Source organism: Periplaneta americana, chromosome 16 (assembly GCF_040183065.1).
Source record: "Periplaneta americana isolate PAMFEO1 chromosome 16, P.americana_PAMFEO1_priV1, whole genome shotgun sequence".
NCBI lineage: Eukaryota > Metazoa > Arthropoda > Insecta > Blattodea > Blattidae > Periplaneta > Periplaneta americana.
Window position 1 is genome coordinate 93018585 of NC_091132.1, and position 9987 is coordinate 93028571.

At 34.4% G+C, this 9987-nt stretch overlaps 1 protein-coding gene across 3 annotated transcripts in view; it reads right to left on the reverse strand.

Annotated features, from left to right (window-relative positions):
• Positions 1 to 9230, reverse strand: part of LOC138690943 (pyrokinin-1 receptor-like) — a 310043-nt gene extending 300813 nt beyond the window's left edge. For all 3 annotated transcript variants that reach the window (XM_069812527.1, XM_069812525.1, XM_069812526.1), the window contains exon 1: positions 9105 to 9230. The gene's annotated coding sequence lies outside the window, so the exon portion shown is untranslated. The remainder of the gene's footprint in view (positions 1 to 9104) is intronic.
• Between the last annotated feature and the right edge of the window lie 757 nt (positions 9231 to 9987).

Here is a 9987-nt window from a genome sequence, read left to right on the forward strand (position 1 = left end):
GTACAGTAAGTCTTAAGCGGTGGTTTCCAAGAGCCACGCATGTCCCGCCAGGTAATGCGGGGACGGATCTCTCATGGACAATACGCCATGACAGTTTATAAAAGTTCACGCCGCCACAGTGTGTAATTTAGTGAGTCTAGCCGGCCAAAAATCATTTCTCGAAAACTAATTGCTCAATTTTCATAAAACTTGGTATGTATTATTGAAGTAGATAAGTTTTTAATAATGAGAATTAAAATAGCAACTATTTTTACTGAAAATAAAATTAGTAATATTGTAAAAAAAATCGATTTGAGTGAAAAAATAAATTAATGTTCATAATTGGAATGCTCTTAAAATTGAAAGCGTTAGACGAAGGAATATTGCTACGTATCTTACTCGTTCAGACGTCAGATGCATCCCATCAGAATCTGTATCCTCGCTGTCAGTCTCTCCTTCGGCAGCACCGAATAATAGAGGCTCGGAGACAACTGCAGCACTACTACGTTATTAAAATCGACCGCAATTTTCTCTTCTTAATTTCTTTAAGCTGGTGATGTAAGGGTGCAAAGAAATAAGTAGTCTGAGTAAATGGTCGGTATTTGTGTCTTTCTTTATGTTTTTCTTGCGATGACTTCTCTGAAAAGTATAATATACAGAGTGATTCATTATTACGTGTAAAAACTTCGTGTGTGTATTGTAGAGATGAAACTAAGGCTAAAACATTCTATTCAACTTTTTCTCAAAACCTTTAATTCCAGACTTCCAGTAGATGCCACCTACGTCGTAGTAACTGCATAAGCATTACTGTTCTCCCACACATTTGGTGTCGTATTGTGTGGGATCAGTTACTCGGACCTCGAATTCTACATCCGCGAATGAATGAGGAAATCTATCGCGCATTCTTGGAACGCGAATTGCATGGTCTGCTACATGATATCCCTATTGCAACGCGAGTGAACTTATGGTTTATGCACAATGGTGCTCCTGCGCCTTACTGCCGCAATGTAAGGGCGTATATCAATGCTGCGTATCCAGATCAATGGATAGGCCGCGCAGGGCCAACTTCTTGGCCAGCCAGATCACCGGACATGAACCCTCTGGACTACTACCTTCGGGGCCGCCTGAAGTCGTTAGTGTATGCCTCTGCTATACGTAACGTAGAAGTACTACAACAGCGAATTGAACATGCCTGTGGAATTGTTCGTAATGAGTTGAACTGGCTCTGTTACATTTTTTACTGTGTTTGGTTTTAATTCACAAAACATACGTAAGTGGACTGCAGAGGATATGGGTTTAGTTACTTTGGTTGTTTTTGTACTGAAGTCGAAATGCACTGTACGAAAGTGATAATTAGTTTACATTTGGTGTGTTATCCTTTCTTTATTTGGGAATGCAAGTTCCACGCAAAATGGCGTTAACTCTGGAATTAAAGGTTTTGAGGAAAAGTTGTATAGAACGTTTTAGTCTTAGTTTCACCTCTACATTACACCCACGAAGTATTTACACGTAATAATGATTCACTCTGTATAGTACTAGTTCCTCGTTTCTTGGGCTTCCTCAGACAGTTTGCCAGTAAGTATAATAGTGTCCTGTGACCTTCTGTCCATGAGCCAAGAGTTTGTGAAGGGTTGTAGACATATAATACTATTTGTCCTATTCCCTTGTCTCCCTTGCATACGTTCATCAGTTTGCAAAACCGCTAGACAAAAGTTTCTGATATTATGTGTGTAAACGACTTATTATATTTCCATCTATTCCCGTAATATATGGGAAAGTGGAAACCTCCATGAAAAATATTCTTGCGGTATTTGTATCGTTTTTATTGCGACTGCTTTGTTTTATCATGTCAACAAGGTAGTCCCCTTTTGCTGTCTGAACCTATCTTATCTTCAATGTTTCGCAATAAATAAAACGGTGGATCTAAATTAACTGTTACAAGATTTTGCATTTCCCTTAATTCTTTATATTGATTAGAGGTGAACTGTAAATCAGTAATCTAAGCGAGATTCTTATTAGGTGAGAATTGTTGGTCGTTCTTGCAAAATCAATTTTCACGTTCTTTTCTCCATTTTGTCGCACGTTGAAGTGATGCAAGTGAAAAAAAGCTCTCCTACATTATTGGGCGCATCTGTTTTCCTAGAAGTTCTGAAACTCATATGGGCAGCAGAAAGCTTTTCTTCTGGCGATCTTTCTTTAGAAAGTGGACTATTTTTTTTTCGTTTTGATCTTTCGCTCAGTTCTCCGAAAAGTTTACTTGGACGTCCTTGAATGCTTGTACTGGCAGACTAAATTGGAATTTTTTGTAGTAGAAGGCAAAGTATTATAAATTTTATTGCATCTTGGTTCAAACATAGCGCATTATATTTTAAGAACATTTTCTCATTTATGCTGTATTTTTCGCACCGTAATCGAATTTTCGAGCATAGATATTTAATTCTTTTTTTATTGACTGTAAAATGTCTTCAGAGTAATGTTTGAGGCCAAAATGTTCAATTATATTTGAGAATTTCACTTCTCTTTCGCTCTTGTTCCACATCTGGAAAACAGCTCTCCGGATTACAGAGCGCATGGTGTCTCAAATAATTAATAGCTACTCTGTATGGACCTGTTTGCAGAAAAAAATCACAACGTCGTATTCAGAAGATTATAATGAATATATCTACAAAATTTTATCGCGGTGATAGAGGGCTAAACCTTTTAAAAGTCAACTCGAATTGACATAATAAGGTAAAACTCAAACTCTTTAAACATGTTTATACAGACACTTGTTCTAGGAAATAAGATAATAATTTTTGTCACGAAAATTAGCTTATATGTAAGTACAAACTTTCTTATTATATTAGAAAAAAATACTGTACTAACTTCACCACTTTGCATCATTCAAACACAAACTGCACGCCTGCCTCTGCAGCGTAAATGATCTTATCGGAGAAATGCAACTTTCGCTCTGTTATGAGGGTCCCATACCAGATGTAAGTATCTGTCTACACTTGGATACTATACTTTGGAGTGTTATGAACACGTCTATATAAGAATTTAGCATTAAAGATAGGGTGTGAAAATTGATTTTTGGCAGGCTAGCTGCTTGAAATTACACCGCTGCGTATAGTCAGTCTGCACAAGATTGCTTCACGGACCGCTTGAATAGCCGGCAACTGTTCCTGCATCTGACGGCTGGATTGTTAGAAAAATGGCATCTGAGTTCAACAACGATATGGGTGAAAAATTGATCTATTTAGTACAGAATCATTCCTTATTATATAATTTCTCGAATAATAAATTATTAAAACAAGACAGTAAAAGGTAATTTGTGGCAGATGATTGGGAAAACATAGTAAGTTTACTGTAACTTAATAATTCGTGTTTTATTACTTATTTATTATATATTTTGATTATCCTGGCTTTTTAATTTAGTGCAAAACTGAAAAAAATATATTTCCTAAAGTAGTCATAAATAGTGATGATACGCCCTGGGTAGCGTAGTCGGTATAGCGCTGGCCTTCTATGCTCGAGGTTGCGGGTTCGATCCAGGCTCAGGTCGATGATATTTAAATGTTTTTTAAAGTAACAGGCTCATGTCACTAGATTTATTGTCATGTAAAAGAACTCCTACGAGACAAAATTCCGTCAGGCCGGCAACCTATGCAGTTGCGAGCGTCGTTAAATAAACCCTAATGTATTGTTATCATTATCAGTAGCAGCAGCAGCAGCAGCAGCAGCAGCAGCAGTAGTAGTAGTAGTAGTAGTAGTAGTAAAAGTGATGATTAATTTAAAATAAAATAATTAGTATTAATGTCAATTTTGAAAATGTCACATTGCTTCTTAATTGTTTTTTATGTTAGATTAGACAATCCGATACCATTTATGCGAATTTATTTAATAATAACTTAACTCTTTGAATTTCTACAAGTTTATTTTAACATAATTAACATAACATGTTACTTACAGGCCTAAACAATGAAATGTAGGCCTACTTATTGTTACTGTTTCTACAGTAAATAACTGGATTAAAATAGTAATACCATAATTTAATGGCTAATATGAATAAAACAAAGCGTAATAAAGGTAAAAAATGTTACTATTTAAAAATTCAATGTTGAAAATGGGAAATGCATTTATTTAGGTTATGTAGTTACATTATTATTAGAATTTCCTCTATATCTGCCTAATGTTAACAAATAAATAACTGTTATATTCATGTTGTCAGATATCTTAACTAAAAAACGACGCAGTGACGCTCTGTTACAAAAACCAGTCGTCAACAGGATTTCACGCTCGGTGCATCGGATCCGTGGCTCTTGGAAACCACTGCTTTACAGTTTATGTTATTAATTGCTATTCGGATATTTGGCGGAGTTTTCATATCCGTTAGTCCAGCATCTTGGAGAAATACGGGATAGTCTCCTATTATGCAGGGTGATTCACGATGGTTTACCGTCTTTTACGGAGCTTATTTCTGAAGACATTTTGAGCAAAAAATGTCATATAAATATAGTTCCTATTCTCAATATTTTCAGAGTTACACTAATTTAAAATTGTTTGTAAAATATGTTTTTTCTTTAGTTTGAAGGTAAAAGAATAATACAAATAGAGAATGAACCATTCAGAGGTATCATTTCTGTAATTGGCAAGTACTATGAAGCCAAAAATGTGCTGTGATCTCCTTAGTTGCTTCGTAGAGACATCTTTTTCTATTTTTAACTAGAAAATTGCATTATTCTTACGCACTTAACACAAAAATACCACTTCCACCGACTTCATTATTTGCAGTTCAATTTTGCATCCTAATTTAAAGTCTTGGAGAGTTTACAACACATTAATAAAAAAAAAATGTCGCCGTCCGCTTGAGTACACTTGGTCGCACGCTTGTGAACGGCACTCGTCGCGCTACGTAACTGCATACAGCTATCTCTGATTTCCGTAGCACTCGCGCTGGCTGCTGACTGCACGCTGACCAAGATCACGCGTTCACAGCAATGCGTTCCAATAACGAAATGTAACTCTGTAAATGTTGAGAATAAGACCCATGTTTATATGACTATTTTGCTCAGAATATCCTCGGAAACAAGCTCCGTAAAGGACCGTAAATCCTCGTGAATTACCCTGTATAATGCTCCGTTGCAAGTTATTTATTTACATCATCCGGGTTGCCTTTTTCTTTTCCTATATAGTTTTCTGCATAAAATATTATTTTGGAAACCCTTCGTTATTCTAGCAGTTTAACATAAGATTTCTTAAGTGAATTATGCATGTTAATTAACTCATAATGAAATGTCCCTCAACATGCGAGCATAGTTGGATCTCCATTATACTAGGTCAAAAAGGAAGAGACAATAGACAACTTGCTCAAATTTATTTCTGTTTCTGGAGTTCTAGTTCTACTTTATTTACATATTTCTGCTGTAATAATAATACTAATAATACTTACTTACTTACAAATGGCTTTTAAGAAACCCGAAGGTTCATTGCCGCCCTCACATAAGCCCGCCATCGGTCCCTATCCTGTGCAAGATTAAGCCAGTCTCTATCATCATACCCCACCTCCCTCAAATCCATTTTAATATTATCCTCCCATCTACGTCTCGGCCTCCCTAAAGGTCTTTTTCCCTCCGGTCTCCCAACTAACACTCTATATGCATTTCTGGATTCGCCCATACGTGCTACATGCCCTGCCCATCTCAAACGTCTGGATTTCAAGTTCCTAATTATGTCAGGTGAAGAATACAATGCGTGCAGTTCTGTGTTGTGTAACTTTCTCCATTCTCCTGTAACTTCATCCCGCTTAGCCCCAAATATTTTCCTAAGCACCTTATTCTCAAACACCCTTAACCCATGTTCCTCTCTCAGAGTGAGAGTCCAAGTTTCACAGCCATATAGAAGAACCGGTAATATAACTGCCTTATAAATTCTAACTTTCAGATTTTTGGACAGCAGACTGGATGATAAGAGCTTCTCAACCGAATAATAACACGCATTTCCCATATTTATTCTGCGTTTAATTTCCTCCCGAGTGTCATTTATATTTGTTAGTGTTGCTCCAAGATATTTGAATTTTTCCACCTCTTCGAAGGATAAATCTCCAATATATATATTTCCATTTCGTACAATATTCTGGTCACGAGACATAATCATATACTTTGTCTTTTCGGGATTTACTTCCAAACCGATCGCTTTACTTGCTTCAAGTAAAATTTCCGTGTTTTCCCTAACCGTTTGTGTATTTTCTCCTAACATATTCACGTCATCTGCATAGACAAGAAGCTGATGTAGCCCGTTCAATTCCAAACCCTGCCTGTTATCCTGAATAATAATAATAATAATAATAATAATAATAATAATAATAATAATAATAATAATATCACTCGCTTGTAACTTTCATGTACGAGTGTAGTTTTGAAGATAAAGGTAGTCGAGATAATTCACTTTACTGGAGTCACAGGTTGTGGACTGGAGAGGTATAAATTAGATTTTGGGCGCAGGAGCAAATTTATAATTTTTCATTATGTTATAAATTATAAAAAGGAAATATTATGAGGCATAAAAGTACATTTCAAATAGTTAAGGGATACACTTTTTTGTTTGTCCCTCAAGCTGAAATAATGGTTTTGGTAGTGCTGTTTTTCTGTATGAAGAAATTTTTTTAAAGGTATTATATTGAACAGATTTGGTTCAAATTCAATATAAGAGTCGATTTATCAATCAGTGAAGGAAATACCCACATGAAATAAAATCAATTATATTAAATATTCATCTTTATAAAAACACAGAATTTCGATATCTTTCGTGAAATTTCTTCTTACTTAAGTTCATGTGATAAATATAGGCCTCATGATATATATGTATATGTATATATATATATATATATATATATATATATATATATAGTTTTTCTTGGTAATGTTATTTAAATATAATTTACATTATGTTTGTTCTAATCGAAAACTTTTTCAAGCAAGTTTTTTTAAGTTTAAATCATGTACTTTGTGAAATATAAATTAACATATGGAATACACAGATATAAGAGATTGCATTTTCCTTTTCCTTGGAATATATTGTAAATATTCTGTCAAAATATATTATTGCTACAGAATATGTTTCTTGGCATATTAGTGAAACCATACAAAGTCGGCTATTGGAAATGTTATGTGCAAGTGAATGTATTTTTTTTCCACCATGTTAATGTACCCCTTTTATAGAAACAGCAAATATTAGAAGTGATTACAGTGGCAATTTGGAAAATTTGTTCAAGATATCTCTTGAATTACAAAATTTATAGATGTAGTCACATTTCATTTCGGATTGTAAGAAATGTCTTTGTGTGCAGTCCAGAAAACGAAAGTCAATTTCCTTATTTCATGTATTAGTTTATTTTACGACGCTTTATTAACTGAGAGAGTTATCTAACCTCTGAGTGGAATGAAAGTGTTAATGCAGTGAAATGAGCGTAGGGCTCAGCGCCTAAATTCACTCAACATTTTCTCTTAATGGGTTGAGGAAAAACACCGGAAAAGAACCTCAACCATGTAACTTTTCAAACCAGGATATGAAACCGGACCCGCTCGTTTCACGGTCAGATATGCTAACTGTTACTCCACAGAGGTGGACGATTTTATTATAGTAATGTAAAGTAAATTAATTAATTAATTTAGGCCTATGTGTGTCTTATATGATAGGTGAAGAAAGTAAAATTAGGGATGGTTTTTTTTTCAGTTATTTGAGTATGGCGTTTCTATCCCATTAATAAGGGCGGTTGTATGTTGAAAATGGCTCTATATTTTTATCAGCAGTAATCTCGCTAGAGGTTTTGATTTATCTACAGAAAATCAAAACTCGAGTGGGATTTAATTCACTATTACACGATTAGACGAAAGTATATAAAGAATAGAAGTAACGAAGTACTCCAATACAATAAAATATTAACTGGCTTACGAAAATACAACTGTTTTCAAATGTATTATTGTACCATCTCAACATTACCCTAGATGGCAGTAGTGTTTTATGATTATGTTTTCTTGTTATCAGTTCTGCCAACTATGGAATCTTCATTGAACTCTGTGGACGGTTACTAGTCAAGAAGGCTTTGTTGATTCAGTTTCATTTTTATTAAAACAGTTGCATTCCACTTCAATCATCCGGATCCCAGTAATCAACGGCACTTGACAGATGATTTTCAATAAATCTTAGTATTAAACAATCTATGATACGTGACTATCCATAATATCATATAACAGAAGCTATAGCAAACATAACGTAAATAATATAAACAAGTGTTAGAAAAGTTTTAATTAGGGATGATTAAATAAACAAGAAACGTTTTAATTAACGATGATGAAATAAAAAATAAACATGAATAATTTTAAAAGAAACAATTATTGAAAGTGCAATTTTCAAACTTTAATATTTTAGTGGTTGGTCGTTCAGTTGATGTTATATTGGACGTGTGCGTAAAAGAAGTGAACTCGTTGATATACATGGTGTATCCCTCAACTTATTCAGGATTTCCGAATGGTGCTCTTCATATATGACCAGTGATCTTTATTAATTCTTGTTCTTGAATGCCAATGCGAGTCATATTTGAAAGTGCTGTGCATCGACTGGAGTGATTTGTAATTTTCTGTTTTTTGACGTCCAGACCAGTGCAGTTTGAAATGTTGGCAATCAAAGAAACAAATGCTAGGGTAGTGATAAAAATAAACAAATGCTAGGGACGCGATAAAATTAAACAAATGCTAGGGACGCGATAAATTTGTGCGATAAGCAGCCATGATTGGTTGAAAGACGTCCTTTCCTACCGTTATATTGGTCAAAAGTAGTGTGACGTAGTAAAAGTGTAATAGTCATATTAAACGTCTCTGTTTGATGATTGTGCATTGAACGTTTTTTTTTTCGTGAGTACACAGCGAAACTGAGTCTTGAACGCTATGCTTTTTACATTAAATGACTTCATATTTTAAAAAAATTCTCAATTATGTTAACGAAGGTGACTTACTTGTCTGTGAAACAAAAGTTCTCAAAGCATACAACAAAATAAATCACACTAAATGAAGATTTCTTAGTCATTTGTCAACTAATGTCCAGTACAATACTCTGCAACAAAACAGACATAATAGAATGGCACTTACCAACGATGATACGTGATGGTAACCAGGATTGGAACTCCCATAATCTCATGTTGAGGTTCACTCCATTTCCCTGAGATGATACACGTAGTATAATAGTGCTTAGCGTTTTCTAATGAGAGTAGGGCGAATTCCAATAACAGAAAAATATGCAGATAATCAACAGTGATATAATATAAATTAAACATTTATTGTTACTACACTTTTTTGCAAATCTACTAAGATCCGATAATTTACGTGAAGATTTTTACAAATGAATTACCCAACATCAGTTTTTGTATCCAGTCAATGCTCTTTTTAGCACAAGGCTTATATCATATATTAATATTTTGTAATTTGTTAGTAGAAATCTGCTTTAAAAATCTGAAAGTTAGAATTTATAAAACAGTTATATCGCCGGTTGTTCCGTATGTTTGTGATACTTGGACTTTCACTTTGAGGGAGGAATATAGGTTAAGGATGTTCGAGAATAAGATACTTAGGAAAATATTTGAGACTAAGATCAATGAATTTAGAGGAAAATCGAGAATTTTACACAACGCAGAACTGCACTCATTGTATTCTTCATGTAACGTAATTGGGAAAATTAAATCCAATCGTTTGAAATGAGCAGGGTATGTAGCACTTATGGATGAATTCATAAATGCATATAGAGTGTTAGTTGGAAGGTCAGAAGGAAAAATATTTCTGGGGAAGCGGAAACGTTTATAGGAGGATAATATTAAAATGGATTAGAGGAAGGTGGGTTATGATGGTTGGGGTAGGATTAATCTTGCTCAGGATAGGGATCGATGGTGGGCTTAAATGAGGACGGCAATGAAACTCCGGATTCTTTAAAAGCCATTTAAGTTAACAATAATAGTAATAATAATAATAATAATAATAA